Here is a 13,428-nt window from a genome sequence, read left to right as displayed (position 1 = left end):
AGTTTTGTGTACCGAAATGAACTTTGACCTTAAGATTGACCTAGTGACCTACTTTCACATTTCTGTAGCTACAGGCTTCAAATTTAGACCACATGCATAGGATTGTGTACCGAAACAAACTTTGACCTTGACATTGACCTAGTGACCTACTTTCACATTTTTGAAGGTACAGGCTTCAGATTTGGACCACATGCATAGATTTGTGTTCTGAAATGAAATTTGACCCTTGATTTTGACCTAGTGACCTACTTACACATTTCTCAAGCTAAGCCTTCAAATTTGGACCACTTGCATAGTTTTGTGTACCAAATTAAACTTTGACCTTAAGATTGATCTAGTGACCTACTTTCACATTTCTCAAGCTACAGCTTTGGAATTTGGACCACATGCACAGTGTTGTGTACGGAAATGAAATTTGACCTTGAGCTAGTCAGTAAGTCTTGAAATTTGGAACACTCCAAAATGGCACATTGGTGGGCGCCAAGATCACTCTGTGATCTCTTGTTCCTTTTTACAAAATTATGCCCCTTTTTAGACTTAGAAATTCTTGGTTAAGGTTTTGTATGTAAGCTGGTATCACAGTACCCACAAATGGGAATGGATTGAAACTTCACACACTTGTTCACTGTCATAATTTGACATGCAATGTGCAGGTCCCATAACTCTACTTTGCATTTTTTCAAAATTATGCCCCTTTTTCTGACTTAGCAGTTTTTGGTTAAGTTTTTGTATTTAAGCTGGTATCTCAGTATCCACTAATGGGAATGGATTGAAACTTTTCACACTTGTTAACTGTCATGAGCTGATAAGCACTGTGAAGGTTCCTTAACTCTTTTTCCCATTTTTACAAAATTATGCCCTTTTTTCGACTTTTATATTCATTCAATTGACAAGGCTGTTGAATAGTCGAGCGTTGCTGTCCTCCGACAGCTCTTGTTTGTTAATCTGCACAGAACAGAAGTTGTTATTTTAAAGCAAAGATGCCAACAATCTTTTTTAAAACGATTTCTGTGTTAGAATTGTCTTTGAATGAGTTTTCAGTTCTGTTATTTTCGTACTATTGTCGTGCAAGTTTGAAAAGCAACGATTTGAAAATCCATTTTTCAGACTTATTTATGTAAAAAGCAAAATGAAACTTTCAGAAAGACTTTATATTGTATCATTATGGAAATAATGGTTTGCTTTTAAGTTAATTGATTTTCAGAGAGATGTATAGAACAGGAACAGTATTATTTTGTAAAAGCTCTTCTGTACGATATGACATATCGGCACTTCCTACATGTTGTCTGTGTTAGGGCTCTAAATTATGTAATATTGGTAGTGCTCACATTGAAGCAAGCAAATATTAGGATGGTCGCCCAAATTTAGTTTCAGTTCTGTCTGGCCTTAGGTAGGAATTTACTCAGATCTAATGTGATTGAATAAATCGATCAAGTTTGATCTTGCCTTGTTAGTCTCCTACCGGTTCACCGAAAGGGACTGTAGGAATGCTTTCCATCCATCCATGTGTCCGTCTGTAAATCCGTCTGTTTATTATATTTGTCTCTACCTATTCAAGAGTACATAACTCTGTCTAGTACTTTGGCTGAATTGTAGCCCTTTTTGGACTTGGAAATTGGTTTAGTTTTTGTACAAATATACATGTTTTGTCAAAGTATTTGGCATGTGGCTTAGAAGCTTTGAACACTTGTTTATCATCTTGATTTCCATCTGTAGGCAGGAGTACATAAATCTATATCAATTATTGTGGCGGAATTATGGCCGTTTATGGACTTGGAAATTGGTTCAGTTTTCGTACAAGTCCATGTTTTGTCAAAACTATATGACATGTGGCTTTGAAACTTTGAACACTTGCTACTCATCATGATTTCCATCTGTAGGCAAGAGTACATAACTCTGTCAAGAATTTTGGCTGAATTATTGGCCCTTTTTGGACTTGGAAATTGGCTTAGTTTCCATACAAGTCAACGTTTTGTCAAAACTATTTGACATATTATGTGGCTTTGAAACTTTAACACTTGTTTATCTTTATGATCCCCATCTGCAGGCAAGAGTACATGACTCTGTCAACTATTTTGTCCGAATTATTGACCTTTTTAGCTCATCTGATTTTTTGAAAAAAAATGATGAGTTATTGTCATCACTTGAGCGGTTGTCGGCGTCGGCGTCGGCATCGACGTCGGCGTCTGCGTCGGCGTTGCCTGGTTAAGTTTTATGTTTAGGTCAGCTTTTCTCCTAAACTATCAAAGCTATTGCTTTGAAACTTGGAATACTTGTTCACCATCATAAGCTGACCCTGTATAGCAAGAAACATAACTCCATCTTGATTTTTGCAAGATTTATGGCCCCTTTTGTACTTAGAAAATATCAGATTTCTTGGTTAAGTTTTATGTTTAGGTCAACTTTTCTCCTAAACTATCAAAGCTATTGCTTTGAAACTTGGAATACTTGTTCACCATCATAAGCAGACCCTGTACATCAAGAAACATAACTCCATCTTGCTTTTTGCAAGAATTATTGCCCCTTTTGGACTTAGAAAATCAGTTTTCTTGGTTAAGTTTTATGTTTAGGTCAGCTTTTCTCCTAAACTGTCAAAGCTATTGCTTTAGAACTTGCAACACTTGTTCACCATCATAAGTTGACCCTGTACAGCAAGAGACATAACTCCATCCTGCTTTTTGCAAGATTTATGGCCCTTTTTGGACTTAGAAAATATCAGATTTCTTGGTTAAGTTTTATGTTTAGGTCAACTTTTTCTCTTAAACTATCAAAGCTATTGCTTTGAAACTTGCAACACTTGTTCACCATCATAAGCTGACCCTGTACAGCAAGCAACATAACTCCATCCTGCTTTTTGCAATAATTATTGCCCCTTTTGGACTTAGAAAATCATTTTCTTGGTTGAGTATTATGTTTAAGTCAACTTTTCTCATAAACTATCAAAGCTATTGCTTTAAAACTTGCAACAGTTTTTCACCATCATAAGTGGACACTGAACATCAAGAAACATAACTCTGTCCTGCTTTTTGCAAGAATGATGGCCCTTTTTAGACTTAGAAAATCATGGGTAGGACAATATTTCTATTACACAAAAAAAAATCAGATGAGCGTCAGCACCCGCAAGGCGGTGCTCTTGTTTTAACTTGGAAATCAGTTTTTCATAACAGTCCATATTATGCCTAACCTGTTTATCATTTGGCTTTGAAACGTTGACCACTAAGTCCAAAAAGGGTTCATTCATTTTATGTTCAAAGTTGAAATTCATGAATTTCTGTCTAATGAAATAGTCATACTGGCCAAAACAATGAAATTTTGTACAAATGAAATTTCATGCCCACGAATTTCCATGCCCACGAATTTTCATGCTCACGAAATTTAATGATTGCACAGGACTTTTACAAACAGCTTTTTTTTGGAAGAAATTTGCCAAGCCATGAGTTGTATGTACATCTGTTATCAGACTTTACCCCATGATTTATTCATGGCAGTGGCAGGAAATATCCATCAGCTGTCTAAGTTTATGTTAAAGTCCAGTATCATTGCCAAAATTTCCAAGTGTAGGGTGCTACAGGTTCAAAATATCCCCAGTGTTTCAGAGATAATGAAATATAAAGTGATTCAGAAAATCTTCACAGTCTTCACTTTTACAACTTCACAATCTTCACTTTTACTGTGAACAGCAGCAGGTTAACTTTCACGGTCCATGGACTTCTTTTTTATCCCCCCGCCAAAGGCGAAGGGGATATTAGAAATGCTCTCCGTCCGTCCGTCCGTACGTCCGTCCATGTGTCCGCAACAATCTTTGTCCGGAGCATAGCTCCAAAAGTACTGGAGGGATTTTCTTCAAACTTCATACACTGATAGAACACATTGGGAGGAAGTGCAGTGTGCAAGAACAGTAACTCTACCTTGCCTATTTTTTGAGTAATTCCCCTTTATCATATTTTCTTAAAAAATTTTGTCCGGAGCATAACTCCAAAAGTACTGGAGGGATTTTCTTCAAACTTCATACACTGATAGAACACATTGGGAGGAAGTGCAGTGTGCAATAAAAATAACTCTACCCTGCCTATTTTTTGAGTTATTCCCCTTTATCATATTTTCTTTAAAAATTTTGTCCGGAGCATAACTCCAAAAGTACTGGAGGGATTTTCTTCAAACTTCATACACTGATAGAACACATTGGGAGGAAGTGCAATATGCAAGAAGAATAACTCTACCTTGCCTACTTTTTGAGTTATTCCCCTTTATCATATTTTCTTAAAAAAATTGTCTGCAGCATATATTTTTCATGCATGGAGGGATTTTGATATATCTTGGCACAAATGTTCACCACCACGAGGCGGAGTGTCATGCGCAAGAACCAGGTCCCTAGTTCTAAGGTCAAGGTCACAGAGGTCAAAGGATACAAGAATGAAAACCTTGTCCGGAGCACTTTTCCTTCATGCATATAGGGATTTTGATATAACTTGGCACAAATGTTCACCACCACAAGACAGAGTGTCATGCACAAGATCCAGGTCCCTAGGTCTAAGGTCAAGGTCACACTTAGAGGCCAAAGGTCAGATACAAGAATGACTTTGTCCAAAGCATTTCTTCTTCATGCATGGAGGGATTTTGATGTAACTTGGCACAATTATACATCATCATGAGATGAAGTGTCATGCGCAGTTCCCTTCTTTAGAAATACTTCCCTTTTGTTGTTACTTTAAACAGCTTTTATTGTAACTTTTTCATTACTAGTCGAAGGGAAAAATCGAGACCTCTTTTCAGTAGTACAACATGCATGCTACATCCAATTTTGAGGTGTATTTTGACCAATCTCTACCTAGTAAAGATTTTTGTGTGGACTTACATTTTTTTTTTTTTTTTTTTTTTTTTAAAGATTAACTTCCATTAGTTGTTACTATAAATAACTTATGTTGTAGCATTTTTATAATTGACCACAGGGAAAAAACAAGACCACTTTTCTGTGGTACAACCTGGATGTTACTTTCCAATTTTAGGTGTATTTTAAGACATCTCTACCTGGTAAGGAGTTTTTTTGTGGACTTAGAAAAACAAAAGACTTACAATGATTACTAAACAACCACAAAATTAAAATTCCATTTGCAAATACAGCTGCTAGAGTTAAGAAATTTGCTGTGACGGGCATATATTGTGACATTCTGGCACTCTTGTTCCCTGTTAGCTTTCCATTCCTTCTTTTTACAGTAGCCATATAGAAAAACATCATACAGCTATACTGTTCATGAAAATTAATAAAATTTAGCAGTGAACCACCTCACCACTGAATAATTCTTTCTTCCACATCTTTAAAACCCCTGATGTGGACCACAACTAAACGGTTTTTCAAAGCTTCTCCCAAAATGAATACTTTCAGACACTAACTTGCCAGGAACTTTAGCCTTCAATTATAATATGCCCGGCGGGGGGATTGGCCATGTCTAACATGGCTCTTGTTACTTAAAAGACATCTTGGCTGACTTGATTAAAGCTGTGTTCAAGGTGATGTGTGTGTTGTAGTTCTCGACCAAAGCCGCTCACCTTAGCTTAGTATGTAGAGCACAGTTATGGCTACAGTTAGTAGAGTCTTGATCTTGATTTTTGGACAAGGCATTGGTGACCTCCCCTGGTTCTTCTAGGTAAATTTGTTTTGTATGCCCCAGGTCCAGGAGATCCATGAAGGCATATAGTGTTTGAAATGTCTGTAAGTCTTACATTCGGACAGGCCATCTGTTTCTCCATCTGAAACACTTTCTTGTGTACTCAACTTTTGCCTAAAATTTCATCCAGTTTGTATGAAACTTAGTATACTTCATCAGCATGATGTGGACATGTGTATATTTTGGGGACTTCCATGTCCAATTATCATTTTTGAGTTATGCCCCTTTTTAGCTCACCTGAGCACGAAGGGCTCAAAGGTTTTGAGATCGCCCTGTGTACGTTGTCCGTCAGTCCTCCGTCGTCCGCCGTCCATCGTCCATCTTCAACAATTTGACTGTTAACACTCTAGAGGTCACAATTTTGGCCCAAACTTAATGAAACTTGGTCAGAATGTTAACCTAAATAAAATCTTGGACGAATTTGATATTGGGTCATCTGGGGTCAAAAACTAGGTCACCAGGTCAAATCAAAGGAAAAGCTTGTTAACACTCTAGAGGTCACAATTTTGGCCCAATCTTAATGAAACTTGGTCAGAATGTTACCCTCAATAAAATCTTGGACGACTTCGATATTGGGTCATCTAGGTTAAAAACTAGGTCACCAGGTCAAAACAAAGGAAAAGCTTTTTAACACTCTAGAGGTCACATTTTTGGCCCAGTCTTAATGAAACTTAGTCAGAATGTTACCCTTAATAAAATCTTGGACGAATTCGATATTGGGTCATCTGGGGTCAAAAACCAGGTCACCAGGTCAAATCAAAGGAAAAGCTTGTTAACACTCTAGAGGTCACATTTTTGGCCCAATCTTAATGAAACTTGGTCAGAATGTTACCCTCAATAAAGTCTTGGACGAGTTTGATATTAGGTCATCCGGGATCAGAAACTAGGTCACCAGGTCAAATCAAAGGAAAAGCTGGTTAACACTGTAGAGGCCAGATTTATGACTGTATCTTAATGAAACTTGGTCTGAATGTTAATCTTTAATCTTGATGATCTATAGGTCAAGTTCAAATCTGGGTCAGGTGGGGTCAAAAACTATGTCAGTAGGTCAGATCAAAGGAAAAGCTTGTTAACACATTTATGACTGTATCTTCATGAAACTTAGTCAGAATGTTAATCTTGGTGATCTTTAGGTCAAGTTCTAATCTGGGTCATGTCGGGTCAAAAACTAGGTCACCGGGTCAAATCAAAGGAAAAGCTATTTGACACTTTTAAGAGGCCACATTTATGACAATATCTTAATGAAACTTGGTCAGAATGTTAATCTTGATGATCTTTAGGTCAATAGGTCAGGTGAGCGATACAGGGCCTTCATGGCCCTCTTGTTTGGCTGTATATATCATTCAGTTCTTGTGTACTCATCTTTTACAGTTCCTATCCAGTTCAAATGGAACTTGGTATACATCCTCAGCATGAAGTAGACATGTGCATGTTTGATTATTAGTGTTTTTTTTTAACTTCGCTATATTTGAGCTACCTCTGTATCTAGTGTACTCATCTCGTGTCATTTCTGTCCAGTTCATATGGAACTTGTTGTCCATCATCAACATGAAGTAGGCACATTGCATCCATTGTTGACATTTCATGTCAGATTTTCTTCTGAATTTGCTCCTTTCTTGCTTATTCTATCAGGCATTGTCATGGGGCTTACAGTGTCATACAATGCACTTTTGTTGGGTACGGGTCAGATAGCAACTTCTGACTTGATGGTGGATTAAGACCCTAGCTAAGGTGTCCCCCTGCTTTATTTGAAGCTCATGCAGCACCTAGATAGAACCTCCAACATCATATTGGTAAGTTTACAGATACTTACCTCAGGGGAGAGGGGAGTTGGGTGTGGAGTGGAGGGAGGGGAATAAGATACAACAAACGTATACAATCCAGAAACAGTCTGGTTTAGGTTAACTGACTGCTGACTTAAAACTATTTTGTATTCGAAAATGGTATAAAAACCAGTATTGAACATGTCAGCATACCAAAACAATAAAAAAAAATTGTTTTCTGCCTGAAGCCGCTGATGGCACTTCTATGACTTGATAACAAAATAATGGCATCTGCTTCTGAATTTATATTTAGTTACTTCAGTTCAATGCTGAGGTGAAAGAAATATTGATTGTAGTTTGACAGCTCAAAAACTAATTCTCACATCTAAATGAAGGAATATTACCACTCCTGTGGCCTTTAATCAGGCTTTAAAGAAGGATTTTCAGTTAATTAATTTCAAACAGATTAATTAATGGCTGTGAAAATTCGTGCCAGATAAATTGATTATTTTTGAGATGAGATGGATTGATCATAGATAATGACAGGCATGTTTCTTTTTTTTTATTAAAATGATTGTAAAAGATGAAATATGAACTTCATTGTTGAAGAAAAATACCTACTTTTTTAGTAAAAGTAAAAAATTAGTTTGTTTTTCTTTTGAGAAGAGAAAAATGAGTTGTTACTTTGTTTTGATTATGTTTATAATTATGTGCTGCTTAAGGTAGTTCTGCACGTTTGATAAACCGGAAGTGATGGTGTTACATCATTTATACGAAAAACGTAGAATAAAGCCTGGATTCGGCATACGGAAATGAAAATCATTTTATGAATTATTCAAAACCTGATAGTAAATTTATTTCAGTGGCACTGTTTCTATATTTCTAAAGTCAAAATATGATATTAAAACATATGGCTCGTTAAAGAATTCAAAATTACCGTATTTTCCCGTATTAACGCCCCTGGGGGCGTTACATTTTCGAAAGAGGGGGCGTTTATTTGAGGTAAAAAAAATAAAAAACGAAACTTTTTACAAAACTTAAAAACATCGTTTAAACTATCTGTAAAGCGTTTCTGTGTTGTTAAATCCCCCAAAACGTAATTATTTGGCATCCAATTTAATGCAGTGTGTCTTTTATGCATTTAAATACGGTACCTCGTGTATTCCATGTCTGGCTTTTTGACACGCTCGCGACACTACACATTACGTCATGACCCAAACAGCTGTGTACTCCGATAACATTTTCTTTAGTACATGCGGGTAGCTAAAAGCCCAATACACAATGTCAATGGTTTGACACGCTGCTGTGCCTGCTTTTGAATTAAAAGTTCTTAAAACTGCCGAAGAAAAGGGTATATCGTACACACATTGCTGCAAGTTTGTTTAAAGTCGGCAGGAAGCGTGTGCGCGAGTGGTGCAAAAACAAATCAAAAATGTATTTACCGTTTAATTTTCTGTTTGATGATTGGATACGTACCGTACTTAGTACAAATGTTTTGGACTTACGGTACATGGACTGTTTAAAAGTGTGTTTAATTTTCAATACATTGGACTTTTGTACTGTAAATTACTTATTATATGGACTTATAAAAATGAGGTAGGTGATTTTTTTTCCCGTTCTTGTTGACTTTTTTCCCCTCCAAAATGGGCGGGGGGGCGTTGATTAGAGGGGGGGCCTTAATTCGGGAAAATACGGTATGTCTAAAAATTAGTGTGAAATGTCCAGTTCACTTTAATCTTGGTCAGATATCTCAATAATAAGCACACGGACCTATACATTTTATTTCACCAAATTATAGGCCATTGTGTTTATTTACAACTGTGAAAAGTTTCATCAAAATCTACATTGTAGAAAAAATTCTATTCACGAAAATGTTATGAAAGTTATGATTTTCCCATAGCCTCTGATTGTGAAATATTGCATGAGGTCCAAATTTTTCAAATCAGTCTAGCAAAAAATCAAGCACACGACCCTATCATTTTTGTTTGCTGAATTTTCTATGTATATTCTGAAGTTTTGAAAAATCAGAGTTTAATTAAATTCTACATTGTAGAAAAAAATTTGATCCAAACATGTAGAACTTGTAACCTAAAATGAGATACTGTTTGGTTTCCTCAGAAGACTTTCAATTTTTAGCTTAGGTTTGCCAGACTGTGGTCAGAGTGTTTACGTGATGGGGATTGCGAGTATAATATCCTGGCCATTAGCTTGATAACCAGTTCGATTGCCCTTGTGGCCCTTTTGCTACCCAAATTTGTATCATGACATATCAGTATGGAAATTACATACCATGATGCTTATGTTTGTCTAGCCTGATTGTAATAAACTGGTATATCTTTAGTATTGCACATTGCTAGTGTCTGCTTAATATTTTAGCAGCTCTTGTCCAGACTGTTAACATAACTTTGCTTATGAGCATGATATCTAATAGCTGAATTCAGTAATTAACCAGACTGTCTTAGGGGTTGTGGAGTTATTACCCTTGCATTTCTCATATTGCAAAAATTCAGTGTCCACGAAATTACTAAAGTCTTTTTATGCCCCCAAAGGGAGGCATATAGTTTTTGAACCGTCTGTCTGTCTGTCAGTCTGTCAGTCTGTCAGTCTGTCCGCAATTTTCGTGTCCGGTCCATATCTTTGTCATCGATGGATGGATTTTCAAATAACTTGGCATGAATGTGTACCACAGTAAGACGATGTGCAGTGCACAAGACCCAGGTCCGTAGCTCAAAGGTCAAGGTCACACTTAGACATTAAAGGATAGTGCTTTGATGGGCGTGTCCGGTCCATATCTTTGTCATCGATGGATGGATTTTCAAATAACTTGGCATGAATGTGTACCACAGTAAGACGACTTGCAATGCGCAAGACCCAGGTCCGTAGCTCAAAGGTCAAGGTCACACTTAGACGTTAAAGGATAGTGCATTGATGGGCGTGTCCGGTCCATATCTTTGTCATCGATGGATGGATTTTCAAATAACTTGGCATGAATGTGTACCACAATAAGACGATGTGTCACACGCAAGACCCAGGTCCGTAGCTCAAAGGTTAAGGTCACACTTAGACGTTAAAGATCATTTTTCATGATAGTGCATTGATGGGCATGTCTGGTCCATATCTTTGTCATTCATGCATGGATTTTAAAATAACTATGCATGAATGTGTGACACAGTAAGACGATGTGTCGCGCGCAAGACCCAGCTCCGTAGGTCAAAGGTCCTAAACTCTAACATCGGCCACAACTATTCATTCAAAGTGCCATCGGGGGCATGTGTCATCCTACGGAGACAGCTCTTGTTAAACTTAACCTTATTTGTAGGGAATTTATTTATTAAGTAATTTGGTCCCACAATAGCATCGCTACTAAATTATTATATTATCTTTTCTTTGGTTTCACCCATACTTACATAGAACATGCAGTCAAGTTTATTTACAAGTATCTCTAGAATTATTTCCCTTGAGTAAGTTGAGGTTGAGAGCTTGTCTTTTCAATAAGTAGAGTAAGTAATAGCAATTTGCTGTGACAGTAGTATACTTTAATATAGCATCTAGGTTGAGAGCTTGTCTTTTCAATAAGTAGAGTATGATTTAGCAATTTGCTGTGACAGTAGTATGTATACTCACAGTGACAGTTTGGTAATTATTGTACGATTTATTTTTAGTCAATGACTTATTTCTGGACTAAACAATAAATATAACTACAATTGTACATCTTGACTCCTCCATCAGTTTTCATTCAGTTCAAATGTAACATCAGCATTATTCTTTTTTATGTATTATTTATTTTTATATTATGTTTTTGTGATTACCCTTACTAATAATTTCAACAACATTATTTTGTACTCATCTCCTGCAGTTTCCATCCATTTTAAATGAAACATGATAATTATGCATCATATCAAGATGTAATAATGGTCATATGAGCGTTTGCGACCAGCATGGATCCAGACCAGCCTGCACATCTATGCAGTCTGGCCAGGATCCATGCTGTTCGCTTTCAAAGCCTATTGCAAGTAGAAAAACTGTTAGTGAACAGCATGGATGCTGGCCAGACTGCGCGGATGCGCAGGCTAGTCTGGATCCATGCTGGTCGGAAAGCCACTATGTTGGTTTTCTTATGGCGTGGCTCATATATTATGTATGTTGCTGGTACTTCTGAATATTTTGTCTGAGTTCTGGTGATGTGTTTGACTTTACAGTGTGTCCCCTGTGTACTCAACTCCTACGTTTTCTTTCATATTTTAATGAAACTTTGTATATATTGTTTACATCAATTAGACATACACATAATTATTTATAAGAGTTTTATTTCTTGACTATTTTGAGGAGAGTTGGCTCCTTTTTGACAAAGATCTTGTATCAAGCATAATTATCAGGGGACATGTGTCATACAATGTTGCAATAGTACTTGCTTAAATATTGAAAGGCGTGGGCTGTTTTTTAAGGAGGATAGGCACTAATGAAAGAATTTATGGTTGGCAGGACTTTTTGCTGAAACCAAGTAAAATAACCATCCCTAACAATAACTGTTTTATGATTTATCAATATATTATAGTTAACTTGAGATCGTGGGAAAACAAGTGTAAATTTTCCCATGGACTTCAATCTTATTACATCTTTGGACCCAAAATTTTTTATTTATTTGCTGACTTGGCAAATTTTGTTATTGAAAATGTCTTGCCTAATGAAAAAAAAATCAATAGTAAATAATATGTATATGACAGGTAATTGTCAACCTTCACAGCTGCAGCTGGTAATTGGTGAATATTACCTGCAATATACAACGTTATGATCTGTTTCAGCTGTAGGTTATTGAAGTTAAATGTCTTTTTATTGTACTTTGAAGTACTGGTATACTATGTTGCACATTCTTTTCTCCAAGGTATATAAGTATTCTTGCAGAATGACTGTGTTGTGTAAAAAAGTTCTAGGATGAATTAAAATATTTTAGACTGTGTTGTGCATGACACTCTAGACTGTATTAGAAATATTTAGATTTAGACTGTGTATCGGTGTTGTGTAGGACTACTTTCAAGGCAGTGTCACAGATTGCTTGTGCAGGATAGTCTTGAATGTATCACAGGTATCTACAACTGTGATGCAAGGAATCACGGTATCACAAATATTCTAGACAGTGTGATGCAGGATATTCTGCTATATACTTCTCCTACAGGAAATATTCTAGGCTGTTTTAGACTGTGTTCTGCAGGAAATATTATAGGCTGTTTTAACTGTGGTTGGGCTTTATCAACTATTTCAGGTTGTGTTGTGTTGTTGTGTAGGAGATTCTAGGCTTCATCAACTATTTCAGATTGTGTTGTGTAGGAGATTCTAGGCTTCATCAACTATTTCAGGTTGTGTTGTGTAGTAGATTCTAGGCTTCATCAACTATTTCTTGTTGTGTTGTGCAGGAAATTCTAGGCTTTATCAACCATTTCAGGTTGGGTTGTGTAGGAGATTCTAGGCTTGATCAACTATTTCAGGTTATGTTGTGCAGGAGATTCTAGGCTTTATCAACCATTTCAGGTTGTGTTGTGCAGGAAATTCTAGTCTTTATAAACTATTTCAGGTTTTGTGTGCAGGAGAGTCTAGGCTTCATCAACTATTTCAGGTTGTGTTGTGTAGGAGATTCTAGGCTTTATAATCTATTTCAGGTTGTGTTGTGCAGGAAACTCTAGGCTTTATAAACTATTTCAGGTTGTGTTGTGCAGGAGAGTCTAGGCTTCATCAACTATTTCAGGATGTGTTGTGTAGGAGATTCTAGGCTTTATCAACTATTTCAGGTTGTGTTGTGCAGGAGATTCTAGGCTTTATCAGCTATTTCAGTTTGTGTTGTGCAGGTGATTCTAGGCTTTATCAACTATTTCAGGTTGTGTTGTGCAGGAAATTCTAGGCTTTATCAACTATTTCAGGTTGTGTTGTAGATTCTAGGCTTTATCAACTATTTCAGGTTGTGTTGTGTAGGAGATTCTAGGCTTAATCAACTATTTCAGGTTTTG

The sequence above is a fragment of the Mercenaria mercenaria genome, chromosome 4, assembly GCF_021730395.1.
Source record: "Mercenaria mercenaria strain notata chromosome 4, MADL_Memer_1, whole genome shotgun sequence".
NCBI classification, from domain to species: domain Eukaryota; kingdom Metazoa; phylum Mollusca; class Bivalvia; order Venerida; family Veneridae; genus Mercenaria; species Mercenaria mercenaria.
The sequence above is the reverse complement of the archived record's forward strand: the minus strand, read 5'-3'. Positions refer to the sequence as shown.